The 14,949-nt window shown below is 38.5% G+C and overlaps 1 protein-coding gene across 5 annotated transcripts in view; it reads left to right on the forward strand.

Annotated features, from left to right (window-relative positions):
- The window catches only part of Bbx (BBX high mobility group box domain containing), a 284,258-nt gene that overhangs the window by 232,222 nt on the left and 37,087 nt on the right, over positions 1-14,949 (forward strand). The window lies entirely within an intron of this gene.

The following is a 14,949-nucleotide window of genomic DNA, read 5'->3' on the forward strand; positions in this document are numbered from 1 at the left end:
TACCTTTAAATTAGGCTTTTACAACCAAACCAGATGCAAATCAGAAATACAGGAATGCAGGGCCTGAAATGGCCGATATAAACCATGAACAAACCCACTGCATTTGATGCAAACTTTACACGTTTCTTGTGTAAGACAAGTTGAGATCCAAATGGAGGGTCTATGAAGTCTAGAAAACTCTAAGAAACATTTGGGAAGACAGAAGAGAATCATTCTAAAAAGGACTTCACAAGTCAGTAAAGTATTCCCTCAAATACAGCTGAGACGGTGCTAGTGCAACAAAGAGTACTTCTGGAGTAGGCCTGTAAACAGATCTCATAAGCAGAGACTGTGAGTCATGAATTTTCTAGATGCTATAGATTCTCAGAACAATTTATTTGAAAGAAATGACTGTTTTTCTTGAATAATAGGGATATATGGGCCATCTGCCTTTTCTAGTTGTATAATTTCTGTCTGTGCACACAAATATGTAAAAATAAAATCTTAACACCAAAGTGTAAAGCAAACAAACTTTTCATTTAACATTTATCTTTATTAAACCTTTTTGATAATGACATATGCACTTAGGGGACTCTCTGCTATGCAGGGTTGCTAAAGAGATGAATCTGCTTTGTCATTTTCTTTCGATGATAAAAAAGGATTTCTTATTAAATCAGAACTCGTTTTAAAATCCTTTCTAATTTGTAGCGATGCATCCCAAATATAAAACAGATGCTATGGTTTAACAGATGTTTGAATGCTGATATCATAATTTAAAGGAGTAAAATTATTGGAATAAGCTTATTTCAGTTACAGAAAATCAACTTAGACTTAATTTATTATAACATTTAAGTAAAAATATATGCTTTTGATGAAGCTGGGTTGCTGAAAATATTTTGCCAAGAAAATCTTTATTATTATTTGTACTAAATGAATCTGATGTCATAACATGAATAGAGTGTGTTTTAGAAGTACATCCCAGCTTCTAATTCAGTATGAAACTCACACATTGGATGAACCAGCATCGCCAGCAATCACCAGCAGATAAATGCTTCTTAGAATCTTTATCCCATTTGTATTTGATGCTCTTTTTTAACAAAATAGAATATATGATCATTTCTGGTACCTCTTTAAAAAGTAAATATAGCAAGAAATTGAAGTCATCTAGAACTGGTGATGCTGTCTGGGATCTAAAAGAGACAGACTTAAATTTATACATTCCGAAGGAAAAGCCATCAAGAAATTACCTCCAATTGGGATGAACCTTTCCCTTTGGATTCTGCATCCCAACAGGCCTTTCCTCACCACCTTAACTCCCAGATCATCCTAGGGATAACATCCTCTGGAGTACCTTGCCTTTTCTCCTGAGATTAAAGGATAGATTTTCCATGCTTACTCCACCTTCTCAAGGGAAGGGAAGTCACCTCCACTGTTAAAGATTAAGGAAGGAACATGCAAGAGTTATCTTCTTGTGCTTTGGTGAGAAACAAAAAATGCTTTAGACATAAATTAATTGTGGCATCCTTTACTTATCTGACCAAGCAAAAAGAAAACAAGAAAGTTGGCAGTATAGAGAGACTTGGAGTGGCTTTCTCTATTCTTAGTTTTGGCATTGGAAAGATGTATTTCCGAAGGGTAAAGTAAATAAATAGAAAATAGTTTAGTTTGATCAGGCAAGAGACCACAGAACACTAATGGAGAGGGATTGGCAGAGGGCAGACCTGGGGCAGCCACATCAGATAATGTGATGGAGATCCTTTGCTCAAGACTCTCTGAAGTGCTGCCACAGGCAGGAGTGACATTCAGTTAACTTGTACCCATACAGCTATCTTTATACTTACAGATCAAAATGCTACTGTTGGTATTTTTAAAAAAAAGGCAATTCCCCAAGTATCTTTAAGCAACTCTGTAAGGATCCCTGAACTCCTTGTTCCTAGAGGATCCTGTTCCAGCCCTGAGACCATATCCTTTCTGATTAGCTGGTGCCCCATCTGTAAATATTTTGAATATCATATTTGCTTGTGTCAGCCTTCGAGAAAGTCATTGAGTCTATTGTAGAGAGGTATCAGGAACCAATGAATAAAGAAAGATAGAATCATGAACTATATATTAGTTACTTCTTTTGGCACTGCAACAGAATGCTTGATGGAAACAACTTCAGGGAGGAGAGGTTTATTTTGACTTCTAACTTAATGGGATACATGCTATCATGGCACAGAAGGCATGGTGGACAGAGCTCTGCCCATGACATGGAGATTTCACCCGACTTGTTATAGGGCCGGAGGCAGGGCTAGGCTATATTCCTCAAAGCCCATCACCCAGTAGCCCACTCCCTCCAGCCAGACCCCACCTCCTCAGCATTCTATAACTTTCTTAAACAGTTCCACATTCAAGCCATAACTAGCAACTTTGCTTCTGCCATCTGCCTGCTTTTTGTGACAAGGTGAAAAGGCTCAGAAACCAGCATGCACTCCCCTTTCCACAACTCCATTCCTTGGGCCAGAATGGGACGAGGAGTGGATGAGCAGATCTCTCAAAGTTATGGTTATTACTTGCAAAAAATACCATCTTGGGCCAGAGAGATGGTTCAAAAGGAAGAGATACCAGTCACCAAGCCTACTGACCTGATTTCAGTCCCCATGACCCACATAATGGAAGCAGAGAACCAGCTCCCTTGAATTGTCCTCTATACCCATGCCATAGCATGCATGTACATGCAAACACACTTACTAAAAATCATTAAATTTAATAATTTTCAAAAGAAATACCATCTTAATAAGAGGCAAGAAATTTTTTAGACGTGTTTACTACTATATTCTGTACCTACCTCAGCATTCAAAAAGAAAATTTGTGGGCTGTTAGCAGGACACACAGAGGCTTGGATTTTCCTACACCATCTGTTTATAAGGATAGCTCTCCTTTTCCCAACTAGGCAAAGGTCCTGCTTTGGGCATATAATTGACATTTTAGTATGTAGATAGTTGTGAGGGGTGGGTCTGAAGAGGTGTGTGGATGTGTGTGTGTGAGTGCACATCTGTGCATAGGCATGTAGAAGCCAGAAAACAACTTTAGGTGGTATTCCTCCTTTGGTACAATTCACCTTATATTTTGAGACAGGGTCCCATCAGAGATCCACCTGTCTCTGCCTCTCCACTCTGGGATTACAAGTGTACCACCATGGCCTGCTTTTTTACATAGGTATTGGGGATTGAACTCGGGTCCTCATGGTTGGGAAGCACTTTACTGATGGGGCCAGTTCCCAAACCCCATAGTGTGTGGCTTTTTAATGGCTGAGAGTGACCTGAAAATTCTAGGACTTGTTCCATGTTTTTTTAGGGACCTGTCAAACCAAGAAGGAGATTTCTGTTGAGATCAGAAAATTGAGAATACAGTACTCCTTGTTTGAACTTCCATAATATGTATTCTGTTCAGTTAATCAATTACTTAAGTTGGTAAGTGCTAAAATGCATAGTTTCATGTCATTTTGAAATTTATTAGGGAAATCATCCAAATAGCAACCCAACATCCTCCCTGGAATGATGGTTGTATATTAAAGTTTCTGCAGTTGGAGCTCACTCTGAAGAGAGTCAGAGATAGCTTTATCTGCCAATTCTTTTTAATCCTAGAGTTAAAGATCTGTAGCACCAACATTGTCTGATTAGCAAGCACAACGGCTTATTCACTGGTTCTAACAGACAATAATTTTTGAGGGTCTACTCCATACCAATAAAATTGGGACTACTGAAGTTACCTGCACACACATGTAAAAATTTTTGGTACAATAAAAACTAAAATTTATAATCCAGGGCAGGAGAGATGGCTCCAAAGTTAAAGGGTATTGCTGCTGTTGTAGAGGACCTGGGTTCGGTTTCCAGCACCTACATGACAACTCATAAATGTCTGTAACTCCAGTTCCAGTGGATCTGGCACACTCTTCTGATCACATGTCTTGTATATACATACATGCTGGCAAAACACTCATATACCTAAAACAAAAATAAGGAACTCTTACAAAAAACAACAGGAAAAGAAAACCCCATAAACCACCTAAGGTCAGTGGTGTAGGAACATTGCAAATTTAGGTATAGTGCTGATATCTTAGAAAGTGAAAGGGCAGGGCCTATACTGAAATTAGACCAAGCAGGTCTCCATGTAACTTTTTAAAGTATTTTAAACATTCATTAAAAAATAGGTTGTAATGGCAGAATTTTTTCTACAAGTGAGTTTTATATGATCTAAGATAATAATGAATGACATTTTTATCTGCTACGTGTTTGCACAATGTTGAGTACTTCATATGCATTAATATAATTCTCACAACTATACTCTGAGGCAGGTACTGTTATTCCTTGTTTTCATATTAGGAAACCAAAGGATATAGAAATCAATTAGTTTTCTTGGTAGCTAAGGTCCTGTAGGCAATAAGTATCAGTGTCTCCCTGGACCATGCTTTAAACAGTAGGTCATTGCTTTCTCCTGTAACAAGCAACTCCTAAGTTGCTTGTTACAGCATGTGCATATTATAGACGTTTTATGGAAGACAGTTTACTCCTATACATATATGTATGGCTAAATAAGGTAACAGTAATTTATAGACTAGCCTGGTCTACATAGCTAGTCTCAGATCGGCCAAGGCTACACAGTGAGACCTTGTCTTTAAAAAAAAAAGAAAAAGGAAAGAAGAGAAAAGAAAGAGGGGGTAGGGAGAATAAAGAAGGAAAAGATCACAAATGACTTCCTGAGGAATGATGTAGTGAAATGGTTAATCACTAGTTAAGTGAAGACTGATACACAAAGTGAATGTGTACAACTAAGAAAGTGGGAATTTATATTAGTAAAAAATGTTCTGGGCGCCCAGCACAGGGGAGAGACTGTGAAAAAGCATTGATACGGATCTTCATGAAGGTAGAAGCTAGTAACCTTTGGGCCACCTTCAGTCAACAGAGATATTTTATTTGGTCTACATTTTGCTGAACTGTATCATAGTTTATAATTCAGTGTGCGTTATTTAGAAATTAAATTACAAATAAATGCAGCTTTCTGACTGCTCTTGAAAATTTAGAAGATCTGGACACACTGGGTCAGCCTTCCTCCAGGAAAGTAATTGATCAGAAATGATTAGTGGCTGACCTCTTAGGTGTTCATTCTCCAAATAGTACTCCCCCCATTTCCCTGAGAGCCCTGATTCTGAGGCCATCAACATTGCAGTCATCCTCTAGCTCTTCTGCCTCCCTCCCTTACCCATGCTACACAGGTATAGTGGAGATTGACTTGGGAGATAAAGCAGAAAGAAAGCAAAGGAGACAGGGAGATGACAGTGAGTAAACCACACTGGCAGGAGGGGAAGGCTGTGCTAGGATATTTACGGAAGACAAGGGTAGAATGTAGCACATGACGAAGGTGCTTAACATAGAGCACAGAATTTCATACTAAAAATAATAAGGAGCCATTGAAGATTTGGGGTAGACATATGCAGATACATAAACCTGGAGAGAGCTTTTGGCAGTGTGCATGGAGTAGAGTGGAACCTCTGAGGACATCAGGTGTGAGAACAGGAGATCTAAGACTGGAAAAGATGACAGCAGACACATACCCTGGAAGTTTCAGATGACTGAGTCAATGGGAGAAGCAAATAAAAAGAGAAATCATGTGGGCATGGTGGCACAGGCCTGGTCTAGTTCCAGGCCAGTCAAGGTTACATAGTGAGACCCTGTCTCAAAGAAAAAAGGAAGGAAAAGAAAAAGAGGAACCGGAGTTAGCTAGTTAACTAGCTCCGAACCTGAGTGAAAGAAGGATGGTTCCAGAAATGTTACCCAGATTTCTGAATCCTACTTTAGGAAGCCTAGCTATTTATAAACAAGGGATGAGCCCTGCTAGCAGAAGAGAAGAGGTAAAAGATTCTAAACGGGTGGGGGTGGAGCTGGAGAGATGACTCAGTGGTTAAGAGCATGGCTGCTCTTGCAGAGGACCTGACTTTCATTTCCTGCACCCACATGGCAGTTAACAACGGTCTGTAACTCCAGTTCCAGGGGATCTGACACCTTCTTCTGAGCTCCTTGGGCATTGCACAACATGGATGCACTTACATACATGCAGACAATACACTCAGACACATAAAATAAAATAATTTAAAAAAAAAAAAAGATTCTAAGGGCTGGAGAGATGGCTCAGCGGTAAAGAATATTGGCTGTTCTTGCAGAAGACCCAGGTTTGAATCCCAGCACCCACATGGCAGCTAACAACTGTTTGTAACTCCAGTTCGAGGGGATCTGACAGCCTCTTCTGTCCTCCGTGGGCATTACATGACATGGGTGCACTTACCTGCATGCAGGCAATACATACATATACATAAAAATAATAAGTAATTTTTTTAAAAGATTCTAAGAGGAAAGAGAGAGTTGAGGAAATCCCATACTAGGAGAGCCAAAAAGGAAAGATATTGCCAGCTAAGTAGCTGAGCTTGAAAAGCAGAGACCCACATTGCTTTGCGCACTGAGGGAAAGACGAGGCCCCACCACTTGAGGATAGTTGTTTGGTCTGTGGTGCACACAAGTGTTACATTCTTCTTTATCTCAGTGTATCGGCCTAGTTACATGTTTATCAAAAGCTGAAGAAACAGGATGTTATATTTCTCCAGATACATATAAATTATATAAAATATCAAAATTATGGGTCTGGTAGGGTCAAGGGAATTGGAAAAGTTGGCATTAACTTAAAGATGCCGACATTTTTAGAGGCCTCAACTTCCTAAGTTTTTCTTATATTCTCACTTGCTAAAATGACATAAAATCAAATAAAAAGTAGCCAAAGATAAATATATTCTAGTGTCTGTAAACATAAAATCATTTGGAAAATTATGCATTAAAATTACAAAACATATACAATATTGAACAAAAAAGGGAATTCCATGTATAATCTTGCTTGGCTGTGCTCCCTCCAGTCCCACTAACACTTCCCACCAATGCCAGGTATTGGATATTTGATTGAAGTATGACTCCGTGTAAGTTTTCTGCATGGTTCCATGTACTCTTGAGTATCTTGCCCCTTCTAGCCACCTCAAGCCCAGAGCATGCACCTGCAGATCTCATCCCCGTTTCTCCTATAGTCATCATAAGAATGAATTCTAGTACATAAGAAAAGAAAATATGATTAAGGAGCTTTTATTTGAATTTGGTATATTTCCTATCTTTGTGTGTGTGTGTGTGTGTGTGTGTGTGTGTGTAGTGGGTGTGTGTGTGTGTGTGTGTGTGTATGTGTGTGTGTGTGTGTGTGTGTGTGTGTGTGTGTGTGTGTGTGTGTTTGAGACAGGGTCTCCCTGTAGCCCCAGCTGTCCTGGAACTTGCTATGTAGACCAGGCTGGCCTCGAACTCACAAAGATCCGCCTGACTCTGCCTCCGGAGTGCTGTGATTAAAGGCGTGCACCACCACACCTGGCTATTTCCTATCTTTTAATGCAAAGTTGCTAGTCACTCTTTTTTTAATCTCCTGAAACTTTTAATCACAGTCCAAATTATACCAATGTATTTTGAGGGAGAACTGGAATTCAGAAATGCATTCAATAGCTGTCTTTAACAACTTTGGGGAAGACATCAGCAGATGACCATATGGTGTGGCAATCCAGAATCCACACAATTTCCAGAGAAATGGTAAGCAAAGCAAAGCTATCATTTCACCTGGCCCAACGTCTTCAGCAAACCAAAGAGAAAATTGTCTAACATACCCAAATTTCAGTGCTTAGAGATGCACAGATCACTGTCCTATGATTGTTTGTCTTTTATGATAGTCTAATTTTCTTAACAGCAATGCTATCATCATTCTCAGAAACTGTCAACTGGTGTGTATTTTTATGGCAAAAACATTCTAGTTTTATTTAATTATGAGAGAAATACTCATCTTAGAAAACACTTCTAAATGCCATCCTAGGGTTGTGTCTATACTGTTTTGTCAGGTAATAAGCCAGTACAGAATGATTATAAATATACCTTGGCTGCAAAACATTTGTTTTATACTAAAAAGCAGCGATTTTGAAATTGAAATTTCCTGATTAGTGTCAGTAGGTCTGTTTCCACACTGCCTTATTTTTAGTTTAGCTGACTCCTTTATAATTGACAATAAAAGTCAGCATATAAGAGCAAAATGATATGGTACATTTGGAGTTGTTTTCCAATTCTTAGTACCAGTTAAATGGCTACTGCTGTGATATTATGTCTCATGAGCTACACACCATTTATTGTTTTTGTCTCATCATTTGTCTTTTAAAGCAGAATACAAGTAATCAGTATCTTAAGCATTTGTTAAATACATTTATAGTGGCTCTGATTCAGAGATAAAAATTTGATGCACATGTGCTCATTAAGCTCTTTGAGCTAGTCCTCCACAAGAGGCCAAGCCTCAGATATGGTCTCACCTGAACTAAAAATAGAAGTGTCTCTGAACCAAGGAACATAAAACAGTCCCTTCACTACATAGGTCAGCCTGCCCCTTCAGTGTTTCTATTGTGAATTTTCATTGTGATTATTTTGAAAAGGACTATTACCTGAATGCATTGATCCAACATGTCTGCCATGAGGACCTCAGAGAAAGCATTTCAGCCTTTGTTTTCCTCCAGGGACTGAATGACATTTCCTCTAGGACATCACCAACAGGTCTTTTTGTGAACTGTGTAAAAGTGAGGAGCCTATGTGGTTTCTGTAGGCAGAGGTAACTTTTAAATATCTGGACTGATTTTTCACTGGTGCTCTTGGGAGGTTTGTGAATGAGGAAGGACTGTGACTGTGTCTTGACATAATTAGCATTGTTTTTAAGACTCATAAAGTAACTAACTCTTCCCTGTTTTGAGTCAGAATACACTTTATACTCATGAATTACCTAAGGACTGAAGAGCCATTCAGTTTATCACAATTATCTGTTGAATACCTCCTTTATATGTTCATTTCAAAGATGTGAGGATATTCTTGGAGTATACAAAGGTGAACAGAATGTATTCTATGCCCTATCTGAGTTTCAGCTATTAGAAACTAGTACCTGAGGGAATTGACAATAAGTAGCAAATTTTAAAAAATATTTTATTATTTTTATTTTTATGTGTATGCATGTATTGCCTGCATGTAGGTAAGTGCACCCGTGTCATGCAATGGCAGTGGAAGACAGAAGAGACTGTCAGATCCCTTAGAACTGGAGTTACAGACGGTTGTTAGCTTCCATGTGGGTGCTGGGATTCGAACCCAGGTCTTCTGCAAGAATAGTCAGGGTTCTTTACCATTAAGCTATCTCTTCAGCCCCAGTAGCAAATATTTATGCCTGTCTTTGATTTAAAACATTAGCATTTTAACATCTTTGAATACTTCTGTGGGAATTCCATCACTGGAAGGTGTCCAGAGGATTTTTCTCTTCTCACTTTTAAAGAAAGTTAGTGTTCAATTAGATTAATAATAGAAGAGTAAATTGTCATTTGCCGTGTCATGCACTATTTCAAGGCTTTATTAACAACCAGCTCTCTATTAATGAACATCTTGACTAAATAATAGCCATTAGTTTTATCTTTCCTACAATGCAGTTTTAGTCCCTTGAACTCATGTTGCCTCGTGGTCTCTTATGCCTGCTGATTGACTGACTGTGTGCACCTCCATGTGTGTACATAATGTAGCTTGTATGAGCATAAATTCGAATTGTGGATATTTGCACCCCAAATAGGGTAGGCAGACATATTTTTACTCATATGTAAAACTGATCATAGTTATATGCGTTTTAGGGTTGCTTTCTAAAAGAAAACAAGATTGAGATCCTCCTTAGCTTAATTTTATGTGTAGGGTTTTTTGGGGGGTACTAATATGAATGTTATTACCACTAATTATAGTAGTAACATTATTCTAGCATATGTTACGTGTGGTATAAGATCCAAGCGGGGTGATTATCACAATACATCATTTTTCCTCTGTACTAGGCACCATTTTAAGTTTTGTACATGTGGAACTCATTGAACATAGCAGTATTCCTAAGGCAAAAATACTAATACCCACATTTTATAGATTGGGAAACAAGCACAGAGAGGTTTAAGGAAATCCTGTGTATAATCTTACATAGCAGGGACCTCTCTCCACCATCAACAAGCCAATCAGTGGCACAACCCATCTGCAGTCCTGCACAGCCTGACTCCAGAGTCCATGCCGCTGAAACTACCTCTCCATATAGAATTTGCTCAGCTCCAAGAGTAAAGGCACCTTATTAGAGTCATTACATCCGTACTTGTTCCCAGGTTCTATTTATGTCCTGTGGAAATAACATGTGGTGAGAAATATCAAAAATAAATCATGCGATTGAGAAGATTTTTTACTAATGGACAGAAAACTGAAGGAGAATGCATTACAATGAGGATATTTTACAGTCAAATATATTCTTTACACTTAAGGACAACTGACATTCAGAAACTAAGCATGCAAATAGGCACTTTAAGTAAGGCCCCAAATACCAATGACAGAGTCCTTCTCCCCCAATATCCGTTTCCTTTTCTCCCTCTCCCTTCCCTATGTAGGATGTGTTTTGTTTTGTTTTGTTTCTAGCCCCTATAGGTCCTTCCCTGCTCGTCCTCCCTACATGCACAGTGCATACACATCTTAGTAAAAGAAAGGGAAAGGTTTTTTTTTTAATTTATAATAATCTATAAGCATACTTGTTAAAGGATATGAACGTTGTGTAGCAAATAACTAAGGATAGGTAGAAAAGAATTGTATCAGAAGTTAAAAAGGACTCTAAAATCTAATATGAAAATCAGTATGTACTATGATTGGTTAAAAATTAGCAAAAACACCCCACCTATGGCTATTTTTAATTGTTTATAACTAGAGAAAGAAAGAAATTGGCTATGTCTAGATTCAAGCAAGCAAAGCTAACGAAAAACAGGAAAAAGCAAAACCACACATTATAGTTTGGCACCATCATGGAGAGAGAGTGAGGAAACTTATGTTTAAAACAGAAAGTAAAAAAAGGCTCATGTATCAGAAGAAAGCTAGAGTAACAGGGTTGTAGAATATTAATTTGAGTTTCCTACAGGAGAAAAATCAGATTGTAGGATATTGCAAGACCTTGCAAATGAGATTTGTCTCACTTTGGTAACCTTTGACAAGTTGTGGAAAATAGGAAAAGTCAGAACTAAAGAGGGAAAACTATTCTGATTTTCAAAAAGAATAAACATGATTCCTAAATGTAGGCTATTATTTCACAGAAACATTTTAAGTTGTTCTAATAATACTCTAAGTCTAGAAAACAAGGTGAAAACCTAGCATTAACAGTTGCCTTGTAAAGGCCACTACCACAGGTGCTGTCTCAGAGTAGATTTGCTCTGTTCTCTGGTCTCCCAAAGGCTGCAGACTGCTTTCTACTGCTTCTTTAGCCTGAGTTTCCATTGGCATTCAGCCATTGAGAGACACTTATGAGAGGCTAGGAATGGGTTGAAGAGAGAGATCAGGTGCAGGGAACTAGGGAGGAGCTATCAAGGTAAACTGCTACTCTCCCATGTACCAGCTGCCTCCAGCTAGGCCCCACATGCTTTTAGCTTCCACTAGGGACCTGACCCTTGGGCTTCAGGAATATTCTTTACCCCCTTTGCCTCTACCATAGCTTCCCACTGTTGCTGGTCTCTGTATTTCCTCACCATTTCCTGTTTAAGTGTCTTTTCCATCACCTATTTAACAAGCCTATTCCACCCACTGAATTCCCTCTGTTGGGTGTGCCTTAAGTTGTTTCTGATCACCTGTTTAAACTTTAACTAGTCCATAAGTGAGCTTCATTTTCTTGAGTGATTATTATTGATATTTTTTTTTAAAGCGAAGAAAATGCTGTTTGGCATTATTGGCTTACAGCATGTAGTATCAAGATTTCGGATTTCACCAAGACGTCTTTTTATGTGTATGAGGGCTTTTTTCTGCATATGTGTAAGTACACCACATGTATGTAGTACCCAAGGAGGCCAGAAGCAAGCATAGGTTATTTGCTACCATGTGGTGCTGGGAACTGAACCTGGGTCTTCTGCAAGAGCAGCCAGTGCTCTTAATCACTGAGCCATGTTCTCCAGCCCCTCGCCAAGACTTTTGACATTTAATCTTAAAATGTCTCTCTGAACAGAATGGGAAATCTCCTTAAGAAGGATTATAAAACCTTCTTAGACTGCTGACGTTTAGTAATATTTAAACAACCCCAGATGAAAGGACTCTGAAAGTTTAACATAAGACTTGGCCTTGACTATGGCCTACTCAGCATTGTTACCAAAATTTAGGCAGTCATGAAAAATAGCTCTATCAAATGTGTGGGTAGCGCAAAGCTTGAAGATAATTCAGACTTCGATAGAGGTGAGCTTTATATGGGGAAATGAGAAGACTTCCATCTAAGTACAAAAGGTAAATTACAGAAATGGAGACTTGGAGAAACCAGCTCCTACTATATTTGGTGGATAAAGAAATCTGGTACTTTTTTTACCTCTAAGCCCCATTAAAAACTACCCAGTGCCCCTACTAGCTGACACAGTTCTCCCTCTCATCTGCTACTTTACAAGATGGCTAAGAGCATGGTTCAAGAAGAGCATTGCCACACAGAAGGAGAGCGTTATCCATTCTCCCTAGTCTTTATGGAGCTCATATTATTTATAAGTTGTTTGTTCACATTTGTTAACTTTTGCCTCACAGTACCCCAATGGATGCTGTACTGTTAACCCATTTCTCAGCCTCTTTTGGTTCCTGTAGGCTCAAATCTTAGTTCTTTAGCTCACTCTCTGACTTTAGTCAAGCACAGGTGTTTGATTATGAACCCAGTTCTTTTAATAAAGCTTGTTCTCACTTTGGAAAATATGACAAATAGGGAAATCAATTTTTGCTCAATATTAAAAATTCCACATAGCCCTGCCCACTAATACAGTAATGTGTTCACTGTCTTTGTGCAGAAGTTGATTAACTCTCAGAAAGACTGTAGTAACATGCACTTCCATATCTGGAAGAAGGTTCTGTTATGCAACTCAGTGACACCCAACTCTGGGTCTGATTTGGGTTTTGGCTAGTGAATAGATTGGTGACTTGTGGTTTTTAATTCAGATATACTTGTCTTTTATAATTTTATCCTAGCAATATAATTGTTTTTCTTATAATTTAGGATTCACATACTCTATTCTGGAGGAAAGTCTCAGAGTCTGTAACGAGGAACTAACGCATGACTGGCGTTTAGTGTAAATACCTACACAAGAAATATGATGCTATTTCCCAGAATATGTCCCCACAGTGAATGCCTGCACATGTTCCATTTCACTCCTAGCTTGGAATCCTATTGTGGGTGGTAAGGAGAATCATTGTGAAATATATTGAACAGAGAATAGAGTTTGCAAAGTATTATTAGGTTTTCTAAGTTGAATCTGTGCAAATGCAAACTGTCAGCCTAACACTGCAAAACCCAATGCCTACATGATATGGAAGGCCACCAGAGTGACAGTGCCTGCCAAATCATAAAATTTACCTTGAGGATGTCTTTCTTGAGGATGGCTACTCTCTAGAACCAAATGGGATAGTTATTTATGAAGAGCTAGAATCGTTGAAAGAGGAAAATTATTTCAAATTTGATACAAAAACAGCAGATTTTTCCCATAAGAGTAAAACTTGCAGGGAAGAATAAATGTCAATGTTTTAGCATTAACTCATGATAGACAGCATTGTGCTTTGGGCATATTTCTGGTTACATATAGTAAAGAGGGCTAGAGAGATGGCTCAGTGGTTAAGAGCACTGCCTGCTCTTGAAGAGGACCTGGGTTCGGTTCCTAGCACCCACATGGTAGCTAACAGCCATCCATAACTCCAATTTCAGGGGATCCAGCACCCTCTTCTGACCTTCATGGGCATTGCATGACATAGGTGCACTTACATACTTGCAGGCAATACACTCAAACATAAAATAAAAATAATAAATAAAAATATTTTTTTAAAAAGAAAGAGCTCAACCCTCAGAGTTACTTGCTAAGTTTTAAAAGTTAACTTCCAGACTGGAGAGATAGCTCAGCAGTTAAGAACACTGGCTGTTCTTGCAGAAGACCAGGTTTGAATCCCAGCACCCACATGGCAGCTAACAGCTGTCCGTAACTCCAGTTCCAGGGGATCTGACAGCCTCTTCTGTCCTCTGCAGGCATTGCACGACACACGTGCACTTAGCTACATACAGGCAATACACACATACACATAGAATAAAAATAATAAATAAAATAGTTAAAAATAAATAATAAATAAATAAATAAATAAATAAAAGAGCTTTTATGAGTTCCTGTCCATTGTAAATCCTTCATGTTTCAAATCTTCCCTGTGAATGCTTGGAAAGGCTGGACACCATTGTCAGCTTCTTTTTTTTTTTTTTTTTTTTAAACTGTGGTATCTGCCTCTCCAACCCCTCCAATTTCTTCCCAGTCTAATCATAGCATAATTCTCTCAGAAGGGTTTGTGATGCATTGAAAGTACTAAGGAAAAAAAAGACAGAACATCTGATACTTAATCAGTCTATGGTCCACTTAAAAATGAATTTTATAATTGTTAACAATCTCTGACAATTAGCCATTTGATAGATAATGATTTTGTAAGTTGACAGAATGGTTTCCTACTCCAGTGCTTGATTTTCTACTGACTTATCCCTTCCATATTTCTAATACACAGTAAATTAAGTATGTTATAGCTTAATGCATCCTATACTGCCCTTGACCAAAGCAGTCATCAGCCTCTTGGTAAATTCCTCAAACTCAGAAACGTGACCCTATTGATTTTTATATCTTCAGTGTCCTTGGGGCCTAGCATTGAGAGCTTGCAGTTAAGTGTTTATAAATGGAAACTGAGATATTAAAAAAAAAATTAGTGTGATAAGTACAATTTCACCTCCTGGAGCACAACCTTAGAGTGAAGCTTCAAAGTAACAGGGAGCTGAAAAGAATGGTGACAGCTTTCCCCTTACACATCC

This window comes from Nannospalax galili, unplaced genomic scaffold (assembly GCF_000622305.1).
Source record: "Nannospalax galili isolate Female #2095 unplaced genomic scaffold, S.galili_v1.0 scaffold261, whole genome shotgun sequence".
Lineage (NCBI taxonomy): Eukaryota > Metazoa > Chordata > Mammalia > Rodentia > Spalacidae > Nannospalax > Nannospalax galili.